This window comes from Tamandua tetradactyla, chromosome X (genome assembly GCF_023851605.1).
Source record: "Tamandua tetradactyla isolate mTamTet1 chromosome X, mTamTet1.pri, whole genome shotgun sequence".
Classification (NCBI taxonomy): domain Eukaryota; kingdom Metazoa; phylum Chordata; class Mammalia; order Pilosa; family Myrmecophagidae; genus Tamandua; species Tamandua tetradactyla.
In genome coordinates this window covers 38308362-38313878 of record NC_135353.1, presented here as the reverse complement: position 1 = coordinate 38313878, position 5517 = coordinate 38308362, and the positions used below count along the sequence as shown (strand labels likewise).

At 35.7% G+C, this 5517-nt stretch overlaps 1 pseudogene; it reads right to left on the bottom strand.

Annotated features, from left to right (window-relative positions):
- Positions 1 to 311: 311 nt before the first annotated feature.
- Positions 312 to 1452, bottom strand: LOC143671782 (selenide, water dikinase 1 pseudogene; annotated as a pseudogene).
- Between the last annotated feature and the right edge of the window lie 4065 nt (positions 1453 to 5517).

The window sequence follows — 5517 nt, the reverse complement described above, 5'->3', positions numbered from 1 at the left end:
GCGAAAGCACCTTTAAAAGAGTCTGTCAGCAAGAGATAAGCATCTAAAGATTCAAAATGAATCAACAGTATTGGATAATAATATAATTCTCAACTCAGAAGCTGCCTCAAGATTAGGTGCAGCTTCAGTTAACGCAATAGGAAAAGAAGGCAACAGGCTCTACTTTACTAATTGTGTCCATTCACAAATCGACCTAAGTCACTGGATGTAGCGACGCAATGAGATCTTTGTGGCTTGTGGTTTTTAATTGAAGTAATGGCAAGGGAATGTATCTATGTAAAAACAAAACCGGAGAGCTGCTGCAACCAGAATTAGGAGGCAGTGCTGGGCATGGGGTTCACATTCTGAGTGGTCACTGAAAGGGTAATTTCTATGTGCCAGGGCTTATCTATGATTCTAGTCATGCCTTTGTCCTTCTCTACAATCCCAATAACCAGGCCGGGTGGCTTCCCCCATACTCAATCATGGCATAGAACCAAGTGGCCTGCTAGCACAGTTAGCAGTTCACAAAGCCTCCTGAAGTCTCTGGGCAGGTGCAAGAGGATGAACATGTTCCTGTAGACCTTGCTCATGGCAGCTCTTTTGGCCAGGACAGGAAAGTTGTGGATGGATGACACCTCATTCCTCTGCTGCTTGGCAAGTTTCTGTGCATGGCCCAGGATCTTGAAGCCCATGACATTGGTGACTGCACCAACATGTTCATGAGCCCTGTAGCTCTTCTGTTGAGCCTTGTTATAGTTATCATTGCTTCTTGGTATGTCAACTCTACATCTTCCCAGGTGACCACTAGTTTAATTTTATTCCATTTTTCAGGGATTTCCAGTCACTGATGCTTGGCCACGGCCACCTGTGTGCCCAGTGGTCTGGTCAGAACAAGCACGTCTTCCAGCACGGCATTATTTGACATGATGAACACATTGGGATGGCAGACAATCCTAGCAACTCCCCCTAACATAATCCAAAGGTTTAATACTGTTTGACCACCTGTGACTGACGTCCCTGCTTCCTCTGCCATGTCTTTAAACCCCTATATAATTAGGGGCATCATTTTATCCCTTTCCCTGTCGGTCATCTTACTGCTGATCCCAAGGAGCATGAGCATGTTGTTGTATTTCATGACTCCCATGTGTAGAGGTCGCCGAGAACCTTGGCAAAGGTTATCCTGTCCACTATGTAAAGAGTGCCTATGATAGGTAAATGTGGTAAGCGGTCTGCACCAAGTAGGGGCCTCTGTACCTCAACGGGATGACACAGGTGCCGATCCCAACGCCAAATCTGCTACCAAGAGCTGCTCATCTTCCTGGAAGTGGTTTTATTGAAAGGACTCCAGCAATTTCTGTAAGATATCTTGGGGCATTTTGCAGCCTGTGTCCTTCAGCTCAATGAACCTGGTCATCCAGAAGCTCTTGCCAATTTATGATTTCCTGGGTCAAAGGTTTCCCATACTGACATGGCTCTTGGGTGCACACATCTAAGGGTTGGCACTTTCCCCTCACTCTTCAAGTCTGCTAGTTTCTTTACAGATCCACCAGCTAGCTTTCTTCCTCCCCCTCCCCCTCCTCCCCCTCCTCCTCCTCGTCTGAGGGCCTTCCCACAATGCATTGGGCCCGGCAACCGGGCACCACTTGAAACAAAGTGTGGCTGCCCCTAGGTGGGAGAACGTCCAGGTCTAGGCCCTGAACAGTATTTTGTTTTGTTTTTCCAAAAACCTACAGCTCCTCTAATAAAAAAATATAAATTTAAAAGAACTAAGCTAACAAACAAAAAAAGTAACTTGAGAAGGCAAATATTATATTACCTTCAAAGAACCAATAATGTGACTTGACAACTGACTTTTCAAAGGAAATGACGAAAATAAATAAAAGACACGACCAAATTCTTGAAGGAAAACACCTGCGAGCCTGTATGCTAGATATAGTGAACGTATTCTTCAAAAATACAGGTTAAATAAAAATATTGTCAGACACATGAGAGAAGTGAACATCCATACATTTAACTTAAAAGAAAAGCAAAATGAAATATCTGAAGCAGAAAGAAAATAATTCCAAGTGGAAAAAAAGAAATAAGAAATGGAATACGGAGCAATGAAAACGGTGAAATATGTGGGCAAACATTCAAATTGTGTGAAATGCTAATAACGATGTCTTACAGGGTTTGAAATATGTGTAGAATTATAAAATATGACAGTAATAATTCAAAACGTTAGAGGGAAAAGTGAGTTAATAGGTTCTAAAGTTGCAGTATTGTTGGGGAAGTGGTGGAAGAAGTAATGCATATTGGACTACAGTAAGTCAAGGATGTATTTTGTATCACATTATAACAACTTATGGGAATATTTTGTGTGTACTAGTTGAACTACTAAAATAATAGAGGGAATATAAATGCATTAATCAAAGGAAAAATAAATGACTGAATTATGTGTGTCGTTCATAAAAGATAAGAAAGGTGAGAAAAACCATAAGATAACATGGCAAATAAATCTAAGATGTTGGTTATAAATAAAAATGTATGAGAAATTTTGTTAAATATAATGGGTTATATTATCTCCAATTAAAATATTAAAATTGGCAAAGTAAACTTAAAAATGATAAGTTGCTTACAAATTTTAAAAACAGACATGTAGAAGATTGATGGCTAAGGGATTAAAAATAATATTCTATGCAAATAGTAACTGAAAGAAATGTGGTATAGCAATATTAATATTAGAAAAGGAGAAAAGTTTCATTCATATAGATAAAAAAGATATTTCAAAAATTAATTAAGATCAATTAATTAAGGGTCAATTAATGAGGGCCATATAAAAATTCAAATGAGCTTTGCATATATTATGTTGAGTGGAATAAACAAGATGCAAAAAGACAAATATTGAATGATCTTGCTAATATGAAATACCTAGAATAAAGAACTTCGTAAAGACGGATCATAGCTTACAGATTAACAGGGGCCAGGGAATGATGGAAATGTAGACTTATTGCTCTCCCATTTCAGAGTTTGTATTTGAGGTAATTAAAAAGCTTTGATAATAGATGTTGGCTATGGTAGCACAATATTGTGGATGTACTTGATTCGGCTGAATTGTACACTTGAAAATGGTTAAAATGAAAATTTTTGAGTAGCATACATATTATTGCAATTAAAAGTTCAAGGAAATCGTATGTACTGAATAAAGTAAATCAAGATATTTATAAAGAAAATAAAATGGCAAAAGAAAAAAGAGAAGTAGATATATCAACTATTCCTATGTAATATTTCAATGCACTTTTCACAGTAACCAACAGAATAAGCAGATAGTAAGCCAGTAAGGACAAGGACAACTGGAAGATTAAAATAAACAAATTATATTTAATTTATATATAGAGAGAGAGTATAGATTTTAAAACCTTAAATATTAGCAAATCAAGTCTAATGATACATAAAAATGATTGTGCATATTAAATGAATGGAATTTATTCCAAGAATGCAAGGTTTGTTTACTCTTTCAAAATTAGTTGATGACATTACAGTTTTAAAAGGAGAAAAAAAATCATATACTAATTCTGGATGGATACATTAAAAAACACTTGACAAAATTGAAAAAAAAATCTTAGCCACTTAGGAATAGTAGGAAACATCATCAATTGAAAAAAGTGTATTTTCAAAAAATATATAGTAAGTGTAATTATTATGTTCATGTGAAAAATTGGCCATGTTATAGTGTTCTGTTGTTTGGTCAAGCAAACACTGGCTTGATTGTTACTGTGATGGATATTTCATGGATTTTAATCATCATTGAATTGGTTGCAACTCTAGTTGATTACATGTATAATCAATTGAGGAGATTGCATTCAACAGTGGGAAGAGTCTCGTCCAATCAGGTAAGGCTTTGAAAGGAAAAGTGATGATATCAGCAGTCAGAATGGGGGATTTCCATTTCTATTTCAGCCAACCAGCTTCTGGAGAATTCATTGAAAACCTTCATCATAATTTCCAGTTTACAGTCTGCCCTAATGATTTTGGATTTCCTATATATACATTCATGTGAGCCAATTCCTATAAAAAAAAATCATAATATTTACATTGCATATTCTATAGCTTATGTTTCCTTAAAGAACCCTGACTGATACAGATTTTAGTACTGAGGATGGTTTTTGAAAACAGAATCATAAGGATGAGATTTCTGAATTGATTCTGGGGTTTTGGGAATTGGTTCTTTAACCTGACTAGATTACAAGGCATTAATGACTTTATGGCACTGATAGTCCATGGCATGAATTGGCTAAGAGATATGCAAAATATCATCACTGAATATGGCTACTCAAATGCTTATAAGATACAAGGCTCTGGGTGAACGTGTTTCTGACACCTTAACAAAGTTTGGTACAGTTAAAAAGTATAATGATGATGGTTGGTCATTCCTAAATTCACTGAATGCAGTTGTAACAGAAAGGGATAAATAGGCTATATAAACAGAGGATCAATAAAGAAACAGAGAACCTAAATAATATGATAAATGAACTAACCTAAAAGACATATATAAAACACTGCACCCCAAAACAGTAGGATATATATTTTTTACAAGTGTTCATGGATTATACTACAGGGTAGACCATATGCTGGGACACAAATCAGGTCTTAATAAATTTAAAAAGATTGAAATCATAGAAAGTGCTTTCTCTTCCCATAATGGAATGATGCTGTAAATCAATAACAAATGGAAAATCAGAAAGTATGCAGATATATGGAGATTAAACAACATGCTCTAAAATGATCAGGGGGTCAAGTAAGAAATTGCATGAGAGTTAGTAAATGTTTTGAGAAGAATGGAAATGAGAACACAACATAACAAAACCTATAGGATGCAATGAATGCCAGGCTTGGAGAGAATTTATAGCTCTACATACATATTTACATTAAAAAGGAAGAAAGTTAAACTGAACAACTGGACAATGGACAGCAAACTAATCCCAAAGAAGCAGAAGCAGAAGGAAAGAAATAACAAATATGAGAGCAGAAATTAATGAAATCGAGAATAAAAAATACAATAGAGAGAATTATAAGAACAAAAGTTGGTTCTTTGAGAAGACAGCAATATTGACAAACCCATAGCTAGACTGAAAAAGGAAAAAGAGATAATGCAAATGAATAAAATAAGAAATGAGAGGGGTTATTACCATAGACCCTGAAGAAATAAAAAAGATCACAAGAGATTACTATGATGACTTTATGCCAACAAACTAGCCAACTTAGACGAAATGGACAACTTCCTAGAAATGTATGAGCAAACTTCTACTGACTCTAGAAGAAAGAGAAGACCTTAATAAACCAAATACAAGTAAATGGATTAAATCAGTCATCAAAAATCTATCAATAAAGAAAAGGCCAGGATGGGGTGGCTTCACAGGTGAATTTTGCCAAGCATTCAAAGAAGAATGCACACCATTCCTGCTAAAACTCTTCCAAAGAATGGAAGAAGAGGGAACACTAACTAAATCATTCTAGAAACCAACATTACACTAATACCACAGCTGGATAAAGATA